General features: G+C 35.1%; 1 protein-coding gene and 1 long non-coding RNA gene across 5 annotated transcripts in view; one reads left to right on the top strand and one right to left on the bottom strand.

Moving 5' to 3' along the window:
- Window positions 1–23,997, top strand: part of LOC145673060 (membralin) — a 450,418-nt gene that overhangs the window by 203,657 nt on the left and 222,764 nt on the right. The gene's annotated exons all lie outside the window — the stretch shown is intronic.
- LOC145672756 (uncharacterized) lies at window positions 18,062–23,175 on the bottom strand. The gene is made up of 2 exons (XR_014128637.1): window positions 22,746–23,175; window positions 18,062–18,315 (listed from the first exon to the last, which is right to left on the bottom strand). It is a non-coding gene; the product is annotated as an uncharacterized LOC145672756 (long non-coding RNA).

Raw genomic sequence — 23,997 nt, 5'->3', positions numbered from 1 at the left:
GTTCTCTGTTCCTCGATTCCTTTCATTGGCTGGTGTGGATATCCCTCAAAAACAACGATGCAATTATCACCGTAATGGATACTATGTATGACATGGAGCAGTCAGGAATATCATCGTATGTCGCTGGTATTGGCCATACAACAGAATGCGGCTGTGTTCTCCATCTAAAACATGGCCAACATTCGTTGGTACTTTGAAGTTATTTTCTTCACATATAAAAGCTGAAACTAAAGATGACTTGATGCCCTTTTTCATTGAAAAAAAATGAAATGAAATCTTTGAGTTTTACGTCCCACGGTTATGCCGGTTAGGCTAAAGGAGACGGTGATTATGAGAAATGAATGAAATGAATGAATGAAGTGGGAGGAAACGGGAGAACCCCGACAAAACCCACGCACACGGTGTTTGTCCACCACAAAGTTCACTTGGCGGGGGCTGGGATCGAACCCAGGACCCCAGGCACCAGAGGTGAACGCTCTACCACTGAGCCACCGCGCCCCCCCTTTTTCATTGAGATGTTGTCAAATAATGAAGGTGATTTTGGGAAAACTCATATCGGAAGCAATCTTTCAACTGAGACAGTTCCTTTTACGACATTGATAATTCTATGGAATAATTCTCGGCTATTAATAACTACATTATTGCCTCGATTTTTATCCCTGCATTTATTGAAGCCAGCGGATTAATTTGATTCTTCAGTTTCAGTTTAAGAGTACTGAACTCATTTCAATGCACAATTTGAGTAATTGCAATCTATGGTGATAGAATTCTTCCAGAGAAACCGTACTATCTGCACAAAATTACAAAGTTCCCATAACTTAAAGCTTCATATCTCCTAAACGAATAAAGCTATAGAGGTGTATTATACACCAAAATGTGTGGTTTTTCATTCTCTAGATAACATAACTTTTATATAAATTGTTTACGCTATCTCTGCTCATTGTGAGTTATCGGCGAAAAACTCAAAATCGGCGTCCATTTTTCCAATATAGCGGCTGAAGCTCAAGGTCAATCTTAGGGGACTTTTAGTATGTTAAGGAGGTCAAGTACTATAACTGTGCAAAGTGCCTTGCTTGTATGAATTACTATTTTTTTTTTTTATTTTTACAAAATTGCTGCACTATTATACAGTAAAAGTAGGTCTAACAAATAAGTAATACCGTCTCACGAACCCGACTCCACCTTTATTTTTTTTTTAAAATTACTTTGACTTCCGGCAGATACGTTATGGTTGCATAATACAATATCAATACAGTTGTTACCCATTTGTAATATCACCTTTACACATTTATGTTAATGGGGATCAAAAATTCCTTCTGATTATTTTGACGCATTTAATAGTCTGCACCTAAACAAAACAATAACACAATATCAGTAAGTTACGTTTCTTTATTTCTTTATCTTATTGTTTACAAGACCGTGGGATCTCTTAATTCAATACTCAACAATTAGTGATATTCTACTCCAGATAAAAAGAAAATATTTACTAATTTTAGAGACTACTTTTTACGATGCACTATGCAGGGCTCCCAGCTGTCCTTTTTTTCCTATTTTTTTTTCGTATATTTTAGAAATTTGTGTATATTTGTCCTATATATGTCCTATATTTTAATCTTGTCCTTTATTTCCTATAGTTTTTAGTGATTGAATTATTAAAAGTAGAAGCCAAGGACAGTTTCAACAATGATTTAAATTACTACACATTAGCAATATGTTAAATATGTCTTAGCATTTTTTTCTGAGGGGTAGTTACTAATTCTCACTATTATTTTTTAAATTTGCTTTTTCCTATCCTCCCATGTCCACTCTTCTTTTCCTTTGTTTCCTATGTGCTTATTCTTCTCCAGTGAAGCTTAGCTGAAGAACCTTGCCATTTATACAGTTTCTTATACCGCAAGCTGTGTTAGCATTTTATTTCAGCAGTATGTGCAGCAGTATTGGCTAGACACTGAGGTGTGTTGGTATTCACCAACATATCCCATCGCCTTCCAATCCTGCTGTACATAATATGCAGGGTTTCCACGCGTCCTGGAAAACTTGGAATTAAAAGTGTCGTGGAGACGCTGGAAAAGTCAAGAAAAACAGCAAAATGATGAAAGTCCTGGAAATTATTTATGAACTGGAAATGTCCTGAAATTTATTTTGTATAACAGTTGTTACAAATGTGTATATAATTTGCAGAGCTATGATGAACGAAATGCTATTGCATTACTTATTTCAAAGGGAAATACGTTGATCAAATAATTCGATGCTTAATTAGATTCAAATATTTTATTACAGAGAAATAATTTTTCAAACTTCTTTTTTTCATTAGAAAGATATGAAGTAATGAAAAATAATGTCAAAATAAAGTTCATCTGTAAATAAAAAGAACTAGAAAGATGGTAGAAAGGGAGAGAAACAGTTAATATTTTTACGTGCATCGATTGAATGTACGTATTCAAAATCATATACGAATAACGACATGTAAAAAGTGTTAAATGTCATGATAATCCTGTAAATAAGAGTTAACTATTTCTTTGTCTTCTGAGGTAGTGTGAATATGTTCTGAATTCTAACAATATTGGAGCTGTATTTTTTAAAAATTCTTTTGTACTATTTTCAATAACAAATAGTTGCCCATTGGGGTGAAGGGTGTTGTGACCTTTTCTTACGATACATTCATATTTTTTCTGTACTTCAGAGCTTAATATTTTATTGTATGAACCAAACTGTCCCATTCTATAAAGCAAACTTGTCCTATATTTTTTCAATGTCCTGCTGGGAGGCCTGATTATGGCTCACAAGGGAACATTTTATATTGATAGTAGCATTGCTCAATCAAAGGATGTGCAGTCGATAGAGGAGTGAAGGAAAGTTAGAAACTCAAAGTTTTACCGGCCGATACCCAGAAACACAGGAGATACAGAGGAAAGAAGGATCTAGAATCACGTGAAGATAGCAATGCAAAAGATACACTGACCCAGAAAGAACTTCAAAATGATTAAAGTAATCAAAATGATATTTACACAACAGTATAATAAGCAAACATTGTACCCACAGACCTGCTCAATAACATCATATGTAACGCAGTGTTGCTAACGGAGCACAAAATGAAGTTTTGTTAAATAGCATGGAACACAAATTGTAACAAAACCAGTAATATGTGACGTGATGTAATATTACGTGCATCAGAAAAGTGAGCCTGCTAATCAATTGTCAGTCTAAGCGCATGCATCATTTCAGTTTTGTGTGTTTTCTTTGATACTATTCTGATTTTTTACTTAGGCAAAACTGCTTCGACACTGTGCTTCGTTTCTTATTTTCGTACTTCAGTGATTATATTCTTGTTTATGGTCTCATATTTTGGTTTTAACGAGTTCGAATCATGTATGTACTCTTCTACATCCAAGATTCATATAGAAATTCATATAGGCCTATTCTCAAACACTGACAACACTGTACATCAAGACTTCACAAGTATGGATCTACTCATAATTAGATTTTCTAGATGTTATACTTTTTGTTCTGTGCCATTTAGCAAAACTTCATTTTGTGCTCCGTTGGCAACACTGCATTACATCTAATGTTATTGAGCAGGTCTGTGGGTACAATGTTTGCTTATTATACTGTTGTGTAAATATCATTTTGATTACTTTAATCATTTTGAAGTTCTTTCTGGGTCAGTGTATCTTTTGCATTGCTATCTTCACGTGATTCTAGATCCTTCTTTCCTCTGTATCTCCTGTGTTTCTGGGTGTCGGTCCGTAAAACTTCGGATTTCTCACTTTTCCTCTATCGATTGCACATTGTTTGATTGGGCAATGCTACTATTAACATAAGATGTTTCCTTGTCAGTAGGAGAATGCTCATCATTGGTGCGAACGGTTGCAGGTTTCAATCTTAGACAATGTTGGACTGTAGTGGACAAAATCGAATCTGATTTTTTTTTTTTCAGAGTGATAGCCGTTGTCTCCTTTTGTTTCAATCGAATAAATCCTTTCATCTCTTTATTTTTCACTCGTACTGATTTTAAAGTTAGACGTCACATCCGGTATCTTTTAGGCATTAAATTTTTTATTATTATTTTTAAAAGGAGTTTACAGTTTAGATATATCAAGCTTAAACATCTTGTAATTTATAAAACAACATGAACTGACTCATTTACAATATTACGCGTGCTTCCGGTTGACGTGCAAAGTTGAAATTTGGCATGCTTATACCTTTAGGCGAGAAACCAGCAGAAATATTGTTAAAAGTTTTTTTTTTTTTTTTTTTTTTTTTTTAAAGAAACATTTTTAGGACGTGAGGAGGAAAGATGAAAAAAACCCCGGTAAAAGCTTAGGTATTTAAGATTGGAATGGAAACTCAAAACTTGGCATACTTGTAGGTTTTTGAAACTGACAAGAAAATTGTCAAAAATATAAAAGGTATGTTTTTAGTTGATTCTATATATCTTTTAAAAAAAATTTAGTCCTACATTTTTAAAAGTTACGTTATTTCCTTAATATTAGTTTTAGAGAGAAAACAAAAAAATAAAATGTTTCTTAATCTTTGGAAGTACACCGGTGTATCTCTGAACCTTTTGTTTCGATCTTGTTTTTGATGGGTGACGAAACAGTCTCTCCTGTAAAAATAAAATGCGAGTGAACAAGAAGCAAAGCAGCATATGAGGTGCGAGGCTGTATTCTGAGCAAAAGCAGGGATCTGAGGGTAAATCCCAAACTAACCAAATACTAGTTTACTATAAAATCGAATAAGCATCTCGGTGTTGACCACGCACTTAGGTTTTTGGCGTGCCGCAACGACGCCACAGGTGATAGCACATTCCCGCAACTACATGTCTATATAATTACTTGCGAAGTAGCAGCAAGCTTTTTCGGTGCGGAGTTCTACAGCTTGGTGTCGATTGATAGCAAACACATTTTTTAAAGTGAGATTTTATAAATGTTAACATTTTTGCAGTTTCATATTTAAATGATTGGGTGAATTAGGAGAAAAACATTAACATCACATTAGTTTGAAATACTCTTCAATCAGAAGGTTATTATTAGAATTGAGTGCATAATTGAACTGGCAGCTTTTCCTCTTAATCTGTTGGTTGATTTTTAAGATAATCTGTACTTAATAATGCAAGGTAACAAAGGCGGATGGCGCCAGGATCTCGCCGTATATGTACGTTGTTAGCGATGCCCTGAAGGCTACGATAACTTCGGTTTTGGGCGTCCTAAGGTACCAGGGTTTTGCTTCTGGTAGGATATAAACGAAGGACTTCAAGTTAAAGATTCGTTGTACTCTGTATCTCTAATGATAATGTAATACTAAGTTACGGTAGAGGAAGTAACCTCACCTTCTGTTGTAGGTAGGACCGCCCATAGATCCATAGGTTTCATGGGATTCCAGACAGACCCCCTAAAATTTTCACGGTAGTCTTGCAAATGAACTATGATTTGGTGATATACTCTAATATAGTAAGATCGGGCCCCCCTTCATTTTTTTTTGCTGGCTACCGGCCTGATCCCAGATAAATTTATGGTCCTTCACTGTTGCCAATTCTGTTTTTTATTATATAGTCAAGTAACAAGTCAAAACTGATTAAATACCTGTATTATTAATGGACTATACTTTATTCTTGTCAACAAATAGCAAGGTGCGAAATTGTGGGAGATTAAGGGAGAATTCCTCCAATTAATATCTTTGGAAAAAAATTCCTACTTAATAAAAACTTACTGGGGTGTGAATAAAATCATACAGTGTCAGAAGCTTGAAAATGAATTACAATAATTCATATGTAGGACTAATTAACATAGTTCCTATATTTCACATGAGGCCTAATTAATAGGTGAATTAGTGCTTAATGATATTCGTAATCTTACGTAGGTTAATAATCACTAATGTCCAAATATGTGAAATCTCCGTGTGGAAACATTCCAGTGCACGAGATTGCTTTACTATATTTCCGTCTCCTTGCACTTTGACTGTTAGGATTTCGTACTCTGACAAATAGCGTCACGAGATCGCTCACTCCTCATTTATTTAAATCTAATTTAATTTGGTTTAACCTCTCTAATAGTTACGATAGCTCTGTCGTTGTCGGGAATTAAAAAATATAAAGAAAACTTCAGAAGGACTAATATTTCACGAGTTACTCAAAGGCCCGGATCACCGATATTTGTTAAGGTTGTCTTTCCTTATGTGTACCGTTCCACCAGTCTCTCGGTAAACATACGAGTAGATAAGAAATATTAATGAAACTAATAGCTGTTATGGGTTGGAGCAAACCTTTTTATGTTTAATTTTACATTTGACATGTTAATTGGTCATCACTTCAGTTAGTGAAAGGAGATTATATGTGAAGTATATGTAGGAGTATAAATGGGAATTCGTAATTTCACTTTTGAAAAAGTGCTTTGACTATTGTACAATCTATGATTTATCACTTTTTTTTAAAAAAAAAGAAGCTTTTTTATAGAAATTGTTCTAGCTTTTTTTTTCTGAAAGGCAAGAGTGAAGGTAATCAAATCGATATAGCTAATTCTTTTTTTTCTGTAAAATCTGAAGCATAAAGCCATATTTGGTTTGAATAGCAAAGTGGAAGCGGTAGTGGGGGAAAGATGCACGCATTTGAGGGGGACATGGTTTGCTTCAGTGAATGGAATAGTACCCTCGGTTATTAGATTAATTATTCTTCAGCGGACGAGTCTATGTAAGGCCGAGGTTGAGGGATGTTTTCGGAGAGTTTTTGGTAGCATCCGGCAAAGAGAGCGACTGGGAATGGGTGAGACGATTCACCTGCTGCATGCTGAAGCGCTTTTCTAGTGGGATGATCTGCTATTCCTACTTTCTCTTGTTACTACGATACCTTCAGTGTTGTATTGAAACAAATTCTCTTCTTTTTTTTCTCGTTTTTTCTCGTCTCTCGCATGTCCCTGAAGAGTTTCAGAAGTCAATAGCTCGGGAAAATGGGAACAAACAAACTCTATTAGCATGGAGACAAATCAAATTTGGTGTGCTAGAAGGAGATGGAGGAGAGGATAGATTTGGAAGTGGAAATGCGTTGTGTGTGTGTGTGTAGATCGGTAGTGGGGTAGGAAAGCGTTGGGTGGGGAGATTTCGAAGGTCGAGAGGTTCGGATGCTGAGATTGCTATTGGTCTATGTCCGTGTACCTCATCTCTTTTGATTAAGACCAACCAACGTTCCACTCTGCAACAGCATCAACTCCTAATAAACAGAGGTCCAGAACACTGAATAATTTTGCCCTCTTTCCCAATGTTTTCTTTCTAAAACATATTTCATCGTGGTTTTTTGGTTATATGTAATGTAATTATAGTAAAATGTACCGTTGCTATATGTACGTAAAAAAGAATGCATTACCTTACTTCAAATTGTTACATTATTAAATGTATTCTGCATTCAGCTCCATGCTGTTTTTTCCTCTCTTACCGGGACCGCATGGAAAGAGCGCTCATCTCTAGTGCGAGAGGTCTCAAGTTAAGTGAGATTGTGGTGGGCAGCGTCGTGACTGTGGGTTTTCTCGAGATTCTCCCTTTTCTTCCCACATTATTATTCCATTAATTATTACACCTAAAACGAAAATCATATTTCAAGAAAAAGAGGAGCTTTTGACTGGAAGCATCGACATAAAACTGAAGAAAAAGCTAATGAATGAGTATGTGTGGAGTGTAGCATTAATGGATTATCAGACATGAACACTAGGAGAAGAGGGAAAACAGAGAATAAAAGCCTTTGAAATGCAGTGGTATGTGTAGTGTGTAATGAAAGTTAGATGGACGGACAAGTATCAAATGAGAGAGTATTGGAAATTGTAGTAGAAAAAAAGAGTATATTGGTGAATATTTTTAAAAATACCAGATGGGATGGTTGGACACATTATGAGACGTGGAAGAATCTCATTAGTAGCTATGGAGGGAATTGCAGAAGGAAAAATACCTGAAGGAAGGCCATGATTGAAATATGTGGACCAAATAATACAAGATATAGGGAAGAAAAGCTAAAAAGAAATTAAAAGTCTGGCCCAAGATAGGAAAGGGTGGAAAGCTGCGTCAAACTAGTCAAGAGATTGTTCACCTGAAGTGATGATAGCCACGAGAGCATAACCGTGGAACCTAACACTCAGATCTTTCATGTTATTTTCCATTTCTTTTACACCTCTGGCCGAATGCTGTTAAACCAATGATAAAGTTTATTATATATTATTTTGCGGTCATATTTTTTTGTTTAAAGGAAATTCCTTTGTTTTTAGGAATTAGAAGTTTGATTCTTCTCATAATATCTGTTACTCGTCATTAATAAAGTTCTAAATGGTTGACTTGTACGGAACTTATGTTTTCATCACATTATAGTTTGATTATGATTTGAGTTTAGCGTCTCGTTCAGCAGCGAGTGTATATGAGACGTGGACTTACTGTTTAATGTAGAATCCAAATCACATAGCCTCCCACCGGAAATCGAACCTGGCCGTGCCTCAATCATATTACAATTTCACGTTCAAATAATTGTTTTATTTCGGTTGTTTTACCTGTTTTTAAACAAAACAAATTCTAGGAACATTGTAATTAATATTGTTTCGTACTTGTGCTATAATGGAGGAAGTATTCCCTTTTTTCTTCTTTGGAATTACCGGGAGCCGTAATGATTTTATTTATTTATTTTGTAAAATAGTATAAATATTGCTTTCTTTGTAAAAACTGAGTTCCAGGATGTATAATTTTAATATTTATAAATTGAATATACTTTAACAAACATTCAGTTTGCATAATGAATGGATGTACTTAAAAATAGTTCTATTGGATTAAGCGTTTTCAAATTACTTATAAAGCTGCGATTAAATGTTATTCAACGATGAGCACTTTTTTTTAATCATTGTCATGGGCAGGCTGTTCTTTCACGGAGTGATCTCCAGTATTTAGACAACCCAAATATAAGTTATGTATTGATGGTTGCCTATATACCAGGTACAGTCAGCGACAGTAGAAACTGGAGGTTGGGTACATAAGAAATGATAGCTTTTTCCAGTAGCAGAATAGTTTCACTCGATGTCTGATAGTTGGACAACCAACATGACAGCAAATACATGCCCGAAAACATAACATGCCAGGATATTCCTCCATTTGGAGGAAAAAGTATTACTATCTGAGAGCATCACTTAGAGAAACAACCACGAGATAAATCTGCAGAAAATCCATTCACTTTAAGATCAAAGAGATAGGAATTAATGCAAAGGAAACGAAAACAATAATACGCATCATGCAGAGACCGAAAAAGTTAGGAAAGCTAAACAAAATGAGAAAAGAAGGAAAGAGGGAAAGGAAAGAGCAAAAGACATGGAAATAAATTAAATTTTAGCACTTAAGGATAAACAGTGTCCGTCTTTCCTCCTGCCCCCTGTATCCGTCCTGGTTTTTCTCCCTTCATAGGATAAATCTTATTCAGCATCAAACGCGAACATCATTTATAGTGTTTAACTCCTTGAAAAAATGTAACCCAGTCCAGGCCGAGACTCGAACCCCGGACCCTTAGCATAACAGTCAGACGCTGTAACCACTTACCTACACACGCTATAACAAGTATGTTTATAAACCAGCCATTACCCGCGCTATCAAACGTCTTAAAACAGCCATTGTCGGGAGTTACCCCAGTTACACTTGAAGTTGGAATTTTATTTACGGCCTTTAGCCATCTACGGCAACAGGCCCCACGTTTTCATTAAAAGCATTTGTTCTGTAGATTAAAATCAAGAATAACTTAATCTATACACCAATTACTTTTTCCTTCAAAATACATTTCTATATTTTTATATATGTTATTAATAATTGCTTTCCTGCATTTTTTGTAAATTATCTTAAATTAGTGAAGGTCCAGTGAAATCAAGAAGTTTAAAATACATATATATGATTGTTTTATCCGTATGTACAGTCCAGAGATGGAGCGGATCGGGGGGCCGCGGGTCAACAGAACGTGACCCACTGCAACCCCCCATTCTGACTTAACAACGTATTACGACCCACAGACTCATTCTGCTCAGTGCATTGTAGACAGCTTCTGAACACTGGTGAATTCGTCTACTTTCAAGGCATCCTTTTTCTTTTCATTTGTTTCTATTGACAAAAGAACTTCAGGCAATTTTAGATATTGATATTTGCAACTGTAATAATAGCAATAGGACTTATTTGAGACGCAGCCTGTGATTTCTTAGAGGAGCTAACTACTGGGAAAAATGTTTCAATCATGTGTAATATATGAATTATTATATAAAAAATTGAATGTAACTATGTGTGCATGATCATCATATTCAAATTGCAAAGTCAAATGAAATGATTTTTCGTATATACTTAGGCCTCAATCTCAACTCATACATTCGGTGTCGATTTCATTATATTACATATTCTAAGAGGGTCCGAATTTTTGCGAAAAATTTAGTATCTCACAAGCCGTTCAAGTTGGAGAGCTGATATTCAGTATATTAATTCTTTATCTAATATAAATAAAATAAAGAGTTTGTTTGTGTGTTTGTCTGTATGTCTGTTTGTCTGTCTGTGTGCGGCCTGGGAACCAGACGAGTGGACCGAGAGTTACCAAATTTTAGTCAGGAGTACCTTGACCTAGGCCCCAGATCAAGACGAAGCCGTTTTCTTTTCAAATTTCGAACCAGAGGGGTCTCAGTGGGGCTTTTACCGGAACCGGCTTGGGAACCAGACAAATAGACCGAGAGTTACCAAATTTTAGTCACAAATACCTTGGTCCACGCTCCAGATCAGAGTTAAACGTTTTTCTCAAAATTGGAACCAGGGGGTCTCAGGGGGGCGTTTATCGAGACATGTAAAAGTAGTAGAAAATTTCCGATATTAGTGTCGAATTCATAGTTCTCGCGGTCGCTGAAATCAATAATGAAGCTCCTCTCGCAATAAACTTCCAAATTCACGCTATTCGGCTTCTTGCCAGGGGTCATCATGGGGGGGGGGGGTGAAATATCGAAACATATAAAAGTAATCCAAAATGACCAATATTAGCGTCAAATACATAGTTTTCGCGGTCGCTGAAATCAATGGTGACACTTCCATTAGCAATGAATTGCAAATTTAATAACAAATGTATGCGGACCGGGAGTCAGCGGCAATGGGGGGAAAGAAATACCGAGACATGTAAAAATAGCCCAAAATGACCGATATTAGTGACAATTCCATAGTTTTTGCGCTCGCTGAAATCAATGGTGACACTTCCATTAGCGATGACTTGCAAATTCAGCTACTATTGTATGCGGGCCGCAGGTCAGCGGGTAGGGGATACCGAGACATGTTAAAATAGCCCAAAATGACCGATATTAGTGTCAATTTCAAAATATTCGCGGTCACTAAGATCAATGGTGACAATTTTATTAGCAATGACTTGTAAATTCAGCTACCATTGTATGCGGACCGAGTATCACATGTCGGGTGGGGTTACCAAGATGTAAAAATAATCCAAAATGACAAATATGAGTATCAAATCCATAGTTTTCGCGGTCGTTGAGATCAATGGTGACACTTTCATTAGCGATGACTAGCAAATTCAGGTTAAATTGTATGCGGCCCCGGGTCACATGTGGGGGGAGGTTACCAAAACATGTAACAATTATTTAAAATGACCGATATAAGTGTCAAATCTATAGCTTTGTGGTCGCTGAGCTCAATGGTGAAACTTAAGATCGCGTTTACTTTGAAATTTAGCCTCAATCAGCTTAGGAACGGGGGTCATAATAGAGGGGTCATCGAGACGAAGCGTTTGTTTTTTTTAAATTTCGAACCAGGGATTCTCATGGGGACCGGCCTGGGGTCTGGGCTGAGAGTTACCAAATTTAGCTTATGGATACCTTGGTTAAGGCCGCAGGCCAAAACAATTTATATAGTGTATATCGTGCTTGTCAAAAGTTCCGGAACGGCTAAATATCTCGGATAGCATGCGTTTTTTCGAAAATTTAGAAGGTACAAAAGTTGCAGGATATCAAAGGAACTATCGGAAGCTCGTGCCTGTCAAAATATGTGCGGCCCTGTGTGGGACCCAGGGGGCTCAACTTTAATTTTTCAAATGAGAACCCTTTTTTGTTGCAAGTTAGGTATCTCCGAAGCAAACTAAATCAAAATATGTACTACTCAAAGTTATAGGGTGTAAGTACCAGGCCAGTAAACTAAATAGCACGCAATGCAGGAAAATTACATAAAGATTAACATATTATACAGTAATTTCGCCGTGTATATTCAAAAGCATGTTAATAATAATAATAATAATAATAATAATAATAAATAATAATAATAAATAATAATAATAATAATAATAATAAATTTCCTGTGGGAAGATCGTGTAAAGGATAATATGGTGAAATTCTGAGTAATACAGCTAATCAACATAGGTCGAAATTCTTTTCAACTCAAAGTTTTTTTTTTTTTTTTTTTTACAAAACAGTCGTGAAAAATCGAAGAGTGACTTCTCATACTAAACGAGTAATCCTTGAGAGGGTGGAATCACACATCTGGTGTAGATGATTTACGATTGTTGGTTGAAAAAGGACAAACAACATCTACGGGGATTACCAGTGCCATTCAAAACTTCACTGATCTGAAGTATCCTCTTTTCATATTATTGGTCTTAGATAGAATCACTGCACAATTTGTTAAAAATACATTTTCGGTAGAGTAATCTGTGGGGTATCGGTATCATCAGGGGCGGATTTTAATTTTGAGTATGCCCGCTCCCTCACTTATGGATACATACACACATTTGATTCATTAATGAGAGGAGAAAATAAATTTTACAGGAGTGGTTGATGCTATTTGTTAAATAATTATCTACCATTAATATAAAAAGCGGAAAGTATATTTACTCTTTATCGTATCTTTTCGCGTTTAATTTTTTTCTAAATTCTTGGGTAGGCCCGTACCTAAACCCTAAAGCCGCCACTGAGTATCATGTTTGGCTTCCAACTAGAAAACTTCCATTCGATTCCACACCAAGTAACATATTTTTTCGCATAAAATAATGGCTGCACGGAAGGTGAATGATCAATATTCTTTGCTCAAAGTTCTCAATCTAGAGATGAAAGCAAGAATCATGTATCGTGGTGGATTTTCTGTTTCATAAGTAAGTGCATTTTTTTCCATGGATATTATCTTTTGCCCCTTGAAGCGATGGAAAATATGAGAAAATCATTTCGCGTAATGTAATTGACCTTTAAAATTTTTAAAGCCGTGGATCCAAGTAAAACAACAAAACATATTACGTTCGCAAATGCAATTTACACAACAAATAACACGAATAGTGTGACAAGCAGGGAAAACAGAGAAACTGTTATACGGTAAGACGAGACAAACAAAAATCATAAACTGAACGTTTAAAGTATATAGCAAGGAAACAGAGACCTGAGAGTGTGGTGTAGTGAGTAACGTTCTATCCTACCAATCAGCCGATCCATGTTCGAATCTTCGGCAAGTGCTTTTTTTTTCTTTTCGTCAAAGAACAGCCGTTATTTGTAATATTTACTCTTTTTTACTTTTCATCAAAGGAACAGCCAGTAATTGTAATATTTTTTTTCTCTTTTCGTCGAAAGAACGGCTATTACTTGTAGTATTATGGTGCTCTTCTGTTAGATTTTTTTCTTATTCTCGTCTAAGGTAATAATATAAGGCTGCAAGTATGATTCTATTTAGGTAGATCAAGAGTAACGATATTCTAGATTTCTTTCCATTAATAAAATATAAAAATAAGCTTAAATCGGAAACTAAATATACAAGTAATTGAAATGAAAGTAGCAGGTTGGTTCAATTTAACCTGAGGGCAGAAGAGCAAACCACTAGGCAGAAAACCAAAGCAATATAACCTGAGGCGCATTCAGGTGGCTGTTTTATCTCTGTTTTAACTGTGAACTGAACACACCTTTTTTAAAAACACAATGTTGTCAATGAATTACTGGTCTGTGTAAAAACATAAAAAAAAGGAAAGAAACAATATTAGTATATTTTGTTTTATTATTAGATGTTTCAGTATGTTGAAAAAAAGAAATCATGTCCACTATTAAATGAGAATATGATCAATAAATTAGTGTTCATACCGAGTGGAATGACAGTACGAATTCTGGAAGGTCATATTGTATTTGGGAATACTCACGTGCGAATGAAAAGAATGTAACAGTTATGGAATCAACCTATCAAGAGATTGATTTCTGAAGGGAGTTCATTTAGTTAGGGATCCCAAGTTAAGTTGTAGAACCATGTCTCATATAGTCTCGGTGCTGAAAGGGATGTTACACTCCCATAGAACCAACCGATCAGTCTTAGAACTATCAGTTTCAGGAAAGATGATATATTTGTGAACTGTGAAAGGTCTCTATTAATCTACAAGCCAAGCTTAGAGCAATTATCACATAATCCAAAATAGATTAAAGTCACAAATATGCGTATAAAAGTTGATGGCTCGCTGAACCATTGTGATCCATAATTAAACTTGATTTTTAGCTTCGTAAAATTGTGAATCGAGGTTCACTGGAGAAAAAGCTGGGGGAATGACAGGGACATGTCTCCTCCAATTTGGAACTGAGGAGGACTGTCCTCACAAAATCCAATTTGAAGTTTTTTTTTCCCAGGAAAGTGATGATTTGTATCCGATTGCCACAAAGGAAAGTGAGATTATATTGATGTCCCCCAGAATAATCCTCAAATCTGCCTGCCTCCCTATGTTGAAGACAATTCTGCTCCCTTATACTGCACAGCATTGTTTATCAACTTCATAATATTTTGAACGTCGCTTTAAATAATATATGTGAACAGTCTTACCCTCTCCCCCTAATGTTGAAGACAGATTTGCGCCGCTGTCTAGGTTCGTAATACGGGTTCAAAAGACCTGTAAATATATTTTTAAAAATCAACAAATAGAATATACAATTCGTTTAAAAATATAGGCTGGAGCAATCTTTAAAGGTCCGACACGAATTAGTTGAAATGTTCATTTTTCGAACGAGAAGAATAAGTTTATGGAAATATTTTTTGCGAAATATTCAAACCTCTTCTCCAATAGAATAGTATATCAATCAAAGTGAAATGAAAAAGATCCAAGTGATTCCAACTGCCAAATATCTTCTATGTTTATTGTAAACAGCTAAAATGCTTACTCACTTTGGCCAGTTTATGAATACAAAATTAGAAATTAAGATATTGTATCAGTTGCCTTGCTTTCTTTGCTAGAGTTGGAATTCCCGAAAACGATGCACCACGTGGTCACAGATTTGTAAGGAGAAGTTTAAATGCCGAGATTCATCTTCCTATCATAAGAGTTTCATCAGAAACTCTCTTTCTTTACGTTTTTAATACTCCTTTCCTCGCTTAGAACATGTATTGTATGGAAGTAAGGCAGGGTGCTAAATCCCGAGGGGGGGACGGGATTGATTTCCCTCCCACCAAAAATTTTATACTTGCGTTTCCCCCCACCAAAATATGTAAGGGGGGACACCTTAATATGAAAATATAAGTAGGTCAATAATGAAAATTTTCAAACAAACAATAAATTTGAATGCATGCCTGTTTTTCAAAAACGTAGTTTAGTTGTAAAGGTATCAGGTGTTTAACTTTGTCGGCTGTTTTGTTGTGACGAGATGGAGACCTTTATTCTCTAGCGTACTAGTTGCGTGCAAAATTGGTAAAATTTCTTAAACAGTTGACGAATCTACAAACAGGTTTGCGGATAAGCACTTGCTTTTTTATGTAACATATGTGGACAAAGAAAATAACCATTGTTGTTTTTATAAATTAGTGCCTGTAGAAAATGCCGATACAAAATTCCTTGAAGAGAAAATTATTCAAGCGTTTTCCGAAGATGGCATATTTTTAATCTTAAAGAAAAGCTTGTTATATTTGGTTCGGACGGGGATGTAGTGTTTACTGGGGGAAACAAGGTGTTGCTGCCCAAATTAGAAGAAATTTCGACCAGTGCCTAATTAGCGTACACTACATGGCACATCGAATGGATCTTGTATCTGAAAGAGTTTTTGATGTTGTGAATGCTGTTCACAACTTTGAATATTTGTTAGGCGAACTTCATACAGCTGCAAAACTTAAAAGTATCGCGACAATCACATATGCCGCAGGACTGCTAAAAATCAAAAGATTGTTTCACATACGTTGGATTTCAAATGAGGAGCATGTATTATTTGCAGTCTTTACATAGTTTTCTTGTATAATGCAATTCCTACTTTTGGAGTATGAAAATTCTGACAATTTCAACAGAGATAGTTTTAAACTGAGTGGTACTTACAAAAAAAAAAAAAAAAAAAAAAAATCTGTTGGAGAATCGTGGAGCCTCCAAAAAGGTTGAAATTTTAATGGATTATTATTATTATTATTATTAATATTATTATTATTATTAATATTATTATTACTACTACTACTACTACTACTACTACTACTAATAATAATAATTAATGTTCAAACTACTCGACATTATTATTTAAAAATACTTTAATGTTATTTATTCATTTAGCCAAAATTGATAACATATCTACTGCATTTAATATACACTTCGGTGCGTATGGTCCAGGGTTAGAGTCCCGTAGGACCACAGTACCTTGTGTTTACCATCATATTGAAGACTGCATTCACGAAAATGCGGTAGAGATCTATAAGCCAGAAATAATAGTCCTTGAGAACCGATGTCCCAACCACACTGTTAAAAATACTTACTTAAAAATGAGTAAAATTGACTCAAATTTGAGAACATTGTGTTCTCAGAATAGCTCCGAATACATTGTTCTCAAAAGTGAGAATGTGTGGGTGTTCAAAATATAAGAACAATATGTACTCAAATTTGAGTAAATTTTACTCACTTTTGAGTAAAAATTCTCTTAAAAGCGAGATAAAATATTCTTAAATAAAATGAGAAAATGCTATTTCTCAAAAATAACGAGAACATATTTTCTCAAAAATGAGAAAGTTAACCGTAAAATGAGATGAATGTAATCAACATTGAGAAACTCTTTGTTCAAAAACTAGTAATGCTCTCCTCACAATTGAGAACATGTATACTCAAAAGTGAGTAGAAAAGTATTCGAAATGCTCAGATAGCCGCAAAAATGAGAAACACACGTTCTCAAAAATTGAGAATATTTCCTCTCAAATTTAAGAAAAACTCTACTCAAAAATGAGAAGGGTTTTTTTAGAAAAATGAGTAAAAAAGTACTCAAAAATGAGATTTTATTAGTATTCAAAAATGAGAAAAAAGTACTTATTGCTGCTTTGCTGGCACAGGGAAAGTTTCCTGGAACTAGAAAGGTAGATTACTCTTACACTGCACTGAGCAATTTATAGTAAGTACGCCTTCTACACATTAATATTGAAGTTAAAACATTTTCCTCTTAAAAGTTGGAAAATAGAAATCAGTTTTTGAAAAAATACGAGTACTTAAAAAATTACTTCTATTTCCCAGCTTTGAAGATGAAAATGTCTAACATCAATATTAATGTGTAGAAGGCGTACTTACTATAATTTTTTTTAGTGCAGTGTGAAATTAATCTACCTTTGTAATTTTGGGGAAGTTTCCCTGTGCCAACAAGGCAGCAGAATAAATACTCCTTTTCCTATTTTTGAATACTAATATAATCTAATTGTTAAAGTACTTTTTTACTCAATTTTGAATCTGCAAGGTTACATTTTTATGCTGATACCTGTTGTTTCCATAAATAGCATAGATGAGAATTTTAATTTAATCAACACACAAGCTTCTTGTAACTTAAACTGTTCGTGATGTTGGTTTGCGTAGTTTTAAACAAGTAAGCCTGATATGGTAGACAAATTTTATGTGCACTGGTTTTCTGGATGTATTCTCGTTTCCTCCTACTTTCTTCATTGCATCACTTCATTATCATTGCCTTCTCCTTTAGCTTTGAAACATAATCATGCGACGTTACACACACACACACACACACACACACACACACACACACACACATACATACATTTATATATATATATATATTCACACACACATACACACACAAACTTAAATGTATATATATTAGTTTCATTTTGATTAAAGGAAAATATGTTTGTACATTGTATTTTTTATTTGTCAAATAATAAACTAAGTCTATACATGAGCACAATTTTTATAACAACTTAGATAAGACAATGAGGATACATGAACCCTCTGAATATGCCTACAAAGTACTATGACAGATGTATGCATTCGTTGGAAAATAGTCTGTGACGACTGCCGATGGACAAGATAAACAACAGCTATGTTCGAGATCCTCCCAGAAGTTTTTCATTTGCTATAAATGTGTCTATGCCTTCATCTCCCTGGAAACAAAGAGATTGTGTAATTAATGACAATAGAAATAAAAATAAAATGAAATACTTATAAATCTTATTCGTGTATGGCGATATCTCGAATAATATTAGTGTTGCTACGTTCTAATTTGAATTAGTATCAATTGAAATACGATAATATAGACTCTAGTAAAGACAGTAAAGAGAATTACGCAATATTTCTTCAATTAATATTGAAACCAGAAGTTGTAGTAGATCTACCATTTAGTGTTTTAGCAGAGTGATTAGAGTGGAAATGGAATATATTCTAGGGACGCTTAATCGATTAAAAAATATACAATGTGAGATTACTGTCTATGCTCTATAGTGATCAACGTTAACCGGAAATGGTTTATTTCTAGCACTACAAGTAGGTGGATCACATCCATTAACGAACTCCTCCGAGATAATTATCTACCTGTTGATTGCAGAAAACAATTTTAAAATTATCTTTTGTTGAAGAGTTATTGAGCGGTGTAACGGACGTACTAAGCCAGAGGTGTTTACCCTTGCGAGGATGGCCCTCTCGAGGGCATCCTCACCCTCAAATTCTCTCTCAACCATAATGACGCGAGGGCGATGACAAGCTTGGACAGCGAGGGCGAGCGCCAACTGTCACTGTCAGGGCTAGAGCGAGGACAAATTCCCAACACGAAGGTGAGAGCGATGGTCAACTCTCTTCGAAGGTGAGGGCGAGGGCCAATTCACTGTGAGAATGAAAGTGAGTGAGATCGGAGTAAAATGAACACCTATGGTACTAACATTACAATATTATATATATCCCACTTGCGTGATCCTAATAAACATCAAATGAATGACTCGTCTATGGCGATCTTTATAATAATAGTAGGGTTGTCACGTTCTGGAAGGATTAATATCAATTGAAATAAGATTATAAAAATAAGGAAATTGAAAGGTAACCAAAAATATTTCGATCTGTTTCATCTATGCAAGACAAGGAAACAATAAACTTGAAAATTAGTCATTTCTGCTTATGTGTGACGAAAAAAAAAAGAAAGAAAGAAACAATGAATCACACCACAAATTCTACGTTATATAAAATTTCACCGTTATTCGATTTCTACTTTTTTAGCAATTGTTAAACAAATTACTAGAATGCTTTGAGAACAGTAGCGTAACTAAGAATGCATGCCCCCCTCCATCCGCGAAAATGTCAAAAGGGCTCGTCCTGTTTCTACGTTCATGGCACACGTACAATTTATACAGTAGTAGAGTTATTTTTCCATCTAGTCAGACACTACTTGCTAATATAAAAAAATTGCACATTATTATTATTATTATTATTATTATTATTATTATTATTATTATTATTAAGCAATTACATGGGACTAAAAAGCTTCTTAAAAGAAATAATTTCTAGGAATTAGGAATTAGATTTCTGGGCTGTCGGCATCTAAGGCCACGTTAGCCCATCCCGTATAAAGGATGACGTCCCTCAACGAGCCCACTGTACGATGAAAGGGAAGGAAGAAAGGATTGGGAAAGGAAGGAAGCAGCCTGGGACCATTATATTAGGTACCTCCATCCCGGCATTTGAATGGTATGAATGAACGAAACCCAAGAAAGACTTCACTCAAGATGGCAGGTCTGAAAAAGCTGTTACACTCTTTCGGCCGAGTGTCCCCACCAGGAGTCGAACCTGGGACCGCTCACCTCAAAGGCAAGAGCAGAAATAATTTTTTTCCTAACGTTCACATTACAACTAATGTATGAAAACTCGTCAAAACTTGTGGAACTTGCTCACATATTTCTAAATCGGCGTATTTTTTTTTTCGGAGAGTAATTCGCTGACTACTTTCTCAATATCAACGTGGTGCCATTCTTCGCTTTCAGTGCTCAGGATTGGCAAAGGGCTCAACCAATGCCGTAACTTTTGCGGGGGAATGGGGAAACTGCCCCCCCCATTAAGCTTCCAGTTGTTTGATAGGATTCATTTGAGTTAAAACTTTGTTGCTTTGTATGATGTGATATGAACAGGAACTTATAAATAAAGCTTGGAATAGGTTTACCACATAACAGGAAGGAAAAAAAAATGAAACGAAAATGTGTTCCGAGCCTCATTCAGTAAAATGTGTCCTATTAGAGCCCCAGACAAAATATATATTTAGTAAGACTTTCAACATATTGTCTCATTTAGTTAACTTGTGAAGCACCGTACTATTTTCTAAAGCATTGCAAATAGTTTAAGATGTTTCTGCTGCCCCACTATCTGAACGAAATACATTCCTTTAAGATGTAGCATATATGTAATCTGGATCTTACTTTAGTAAACCATCAACTGGCGCCCCAAGAAGTATCGAACACGTTTAGTAAGGATTTCACTTCAAATGCCATCATTATTCTAGGGGGCCTCAACTTGACATATTTTAGGAGGTCTAATTAATGTTTTGTCTTCCAAGAAAAAGCCCAAGTTACGGAGCTGAGCTCAATTTCATCTTCGACCTTGTTCTACGAATATAAAGTTTGATGGCTTTTAGTGTACTGAATGATCGCTCAGGATTGGCTTCGTCAGAGGCACAGTGAGATACAGTTGCAAAGAAGTACACAAATCCAGAACACTACTAACATAGGAAGTTATCTACGACTAAATAATTGGTTAATTAATTCCAAGTTAAAATTTCACTAAATTGTTTCTTCACTACTCATCGGAAACTTGTTAGTTGTTGCAACAAAAGGCGATACATTTTCCGAGTAGAATTCACTAAATCTATTATAGCTGGTTCCGTGATTTCTTTTTCCTCTAAGTAGAGTACTCTTGCAGTAATATGAAACCTGCAAAGTGCTTTTGAATGGAGTTGAATTTCAGTTTAGCGTCCCTTTGAGCAGCGAGGCTATGTGAGACGTGGACCTACTGATTAACGTGGAATCCGAACCACATGAGCTCCCGCCGGGAATCGAACCCGGGTCTCCCGCGCCAAGAGCGCGTACGCTAACCGCTTAGCCACGAAGGAACTCTGCAAAGTGCTTTTAACATCCAAACATTATAAAGTTATACTCCGAAACTTAAATACCGGGAGCCTGTTAGTTAAGCCACTGCTTGAGAATACAGATTCTTTATTCATAGAAAGGAAACTTAATGACTACATATCAGGGTTGGCTGGTTTAAACCAATGTTTAAAGCAGCTGGTTTTTTCAAAAAAAAAAAAAAAAAAAAAAAACTGGTTTAAACCAAATAACGAAAATATTCGTAAAAGTGTAAGTGTTTGTAAAATCTTGATGAACACACATTTGTGGGTTATCACGTTTCACTCCCGTATATTATTCGTATTATATTCAGACCTAAATTCCCCATTCATTACTCAAAAAGATTATACTACAAAAGCAACTTTTTTTTATGTAAGTTTATAAATGTTTGTTTTGTGATTTTTTTTTTGTAGTTATTATTGTTATGTAATTGCAATCAAAGAAACATTCTAAAAATTGTTTTGTTTACTATTGATAAAATACATCGAAATGCCGTACTTTGTGTGTGTGTGGGGGGGGGGAAGGAGGGTCATACAGTCCTTACGAGAGGCATTTAGTGAAATGAGAAGTATCTTCGATATCTATTTATGTATAAATGAGTCTGAGCCAAAGTGGACTCAAATAATTCGTATCTTTGTGATATGCAAATTAAGTCGTTGTATTTCTTTAATTTGGACCAATAAAAGTCGTTGTTAACTAATTTGAATTAAATTAGTTCGTCTGTACTCCGTAGTACTCTGAAATTGTCCATATGTAATTCAGTATAATGGTTTCACTTGTGCACTGTTTATCTTTTTGGCCTTCTGAAATGACTCTTGAGAGCTATATTAAGAAGCATGTAAAGATCAGTACAACGTATTTTTATCAGGATTCCTTCGTGAGTGAGTCGGCAGACGTATCGCATTTGTGGCCAATTAGTCCTGGTTCCGAGTTCAAATGGAGGACAATTTTTCTCGGATGTAACTCGAGAAGCAGTTTTTATTCCGCTTTAAGCTTATGTGACCCCTTTCAGCATAACCCGACTGTTGCATAATAACATCAAGGCGAAACAAACTTATTTCTGTCCATATATGATATGAATATATAGAGCAAATTATTTAAACCAAATAAACCTAGTTTAAACCAAATAAACCTGGTTTAAACCAAAAAAACCTGGTTTAAACCAAAAAACCCGTTTTTTTTTCAATAAAATCCATGGTTTTTGCCAACCCTGCTACATATACAGATGACGTTAGAACCATCCATTAGTATGCAAATCAAATTATTTATAAAACCATCCTTCTATTAAGATATTTCCAAAACGTATAACCTGGAAAGTAAATGTATTAACTCTGTAATTATGAAACTATGACTACAATTGAACGATAATGGACATATTCCTAATCAGGAAGGTATACAAAAATTATGTGTCCAATGAAACGAGTGACACGACTTACCTGTAGCTCTGCAATGACATATTCGTGGCTCCTGTAAGGTGCCGGCCTTCTCCTTACTATTTTAGCTCCTTTCTTACATATGTTTACAATTTGTGGTAGTAGAAATGGAAGCAAATGTAGTGCGCAATTGATCTATAGAGAGAAAATATGACTAAGTCAGTATATAATAATGTTTGGAATTAGTAGATATTGCTATTGTCTGCCAAAATATTTTTTGAAGTACAATGTAAATCACACTAAATTATTCAAAAACTACTTCCATGAGTTGAAATAAGGTTTTACTTAAAGTGTACTGCTTTCTAAAGCCCTAGACAATTGTTATATTCCTTAGCACAATGATGGGGAAACATTTTGGGCCGCAGGCTAAAGAAAAACGGAAAAAAATATAGGTGGGCCAATATAATTTAAAAAACAAACAACAGTGATTGTATCACTTGTAAAATCAAGCTCTATTAATACTCGAAAGATCATGAAGGGGAATGTGATAAATGGTATTGTGAATGCATTTTTAAACATTTCTCATAATTTGGCTGGAAGTATAATCCACTGATTCTCAGAAGTGAAGTTATATTCGTCAGGTAATGAATCACGTCGTGGGCTGGGTGGAAACGTTTAAGGAGCTACATCTAATCCGCGGGCCATGCTTTGCCCATCACTGTCTTAAGACGTGAAGATAATAAGCCAAAGATGTGCAATTTTGAGTTCATGTACGTTTATTTAAAAGGTATTACGTGTTTCAAAATACTGACTTATTTTTACTTTTCAAAGTAAAGCATATAAAAGCTACTATTTGCTGCGATTGAATTATAACAATAAAACAATGTTTGTGAATAGACACTATAAAAAGATAATGTAAAGAAAGAAAGAAAAAAAAACAAATGGGTGCTTTGCCAGAAGTAGGGTTGTGTTGATGACAAATAGACTCTTGTGTACATATTTATACATGCAACCTGAAATATGATAAATATACACGAAAACTTGATCTTACTCACCAAGAACTTTCTCTAGCGAAACCTTAAAGAAAATTATCACTGCCAGACAGATGACATTGAAAACAGACTCTGTCGCGCCGAACAAATTTTTAAATTCGGCATCCATCTGAAATATAAAGATTTAATTGTTATACAAATATATTCTATTAAATAATATATTTTACCTTTTTCTAGTCATGAAGTTCCAAAGTAGTTCATTGTCATAATGTTTTACTGCAATGTTAGAAATGCGCATACATGAATAATGTGAAGTAGCAATT

Source organism: Thermobia domestica, chromosome 16, assembly GCF_964235325.1.
Source record: "Thermobia domestica chromosome 16, izTheDome1.hap1.1, whole genome shotgun sequence".
In the NCBI taxonomy this organism is placed as follows: Eukaryota; Metazoa; Arthropoda; class Insecta; order Zygentoma; family Lepismatidae; genus Thermobia; species Thermobia domestica.
Note: the sequence above shows the minus strand (reverse complement) of the source record. Positions and strands in the feature narration are given on the sequence as shown.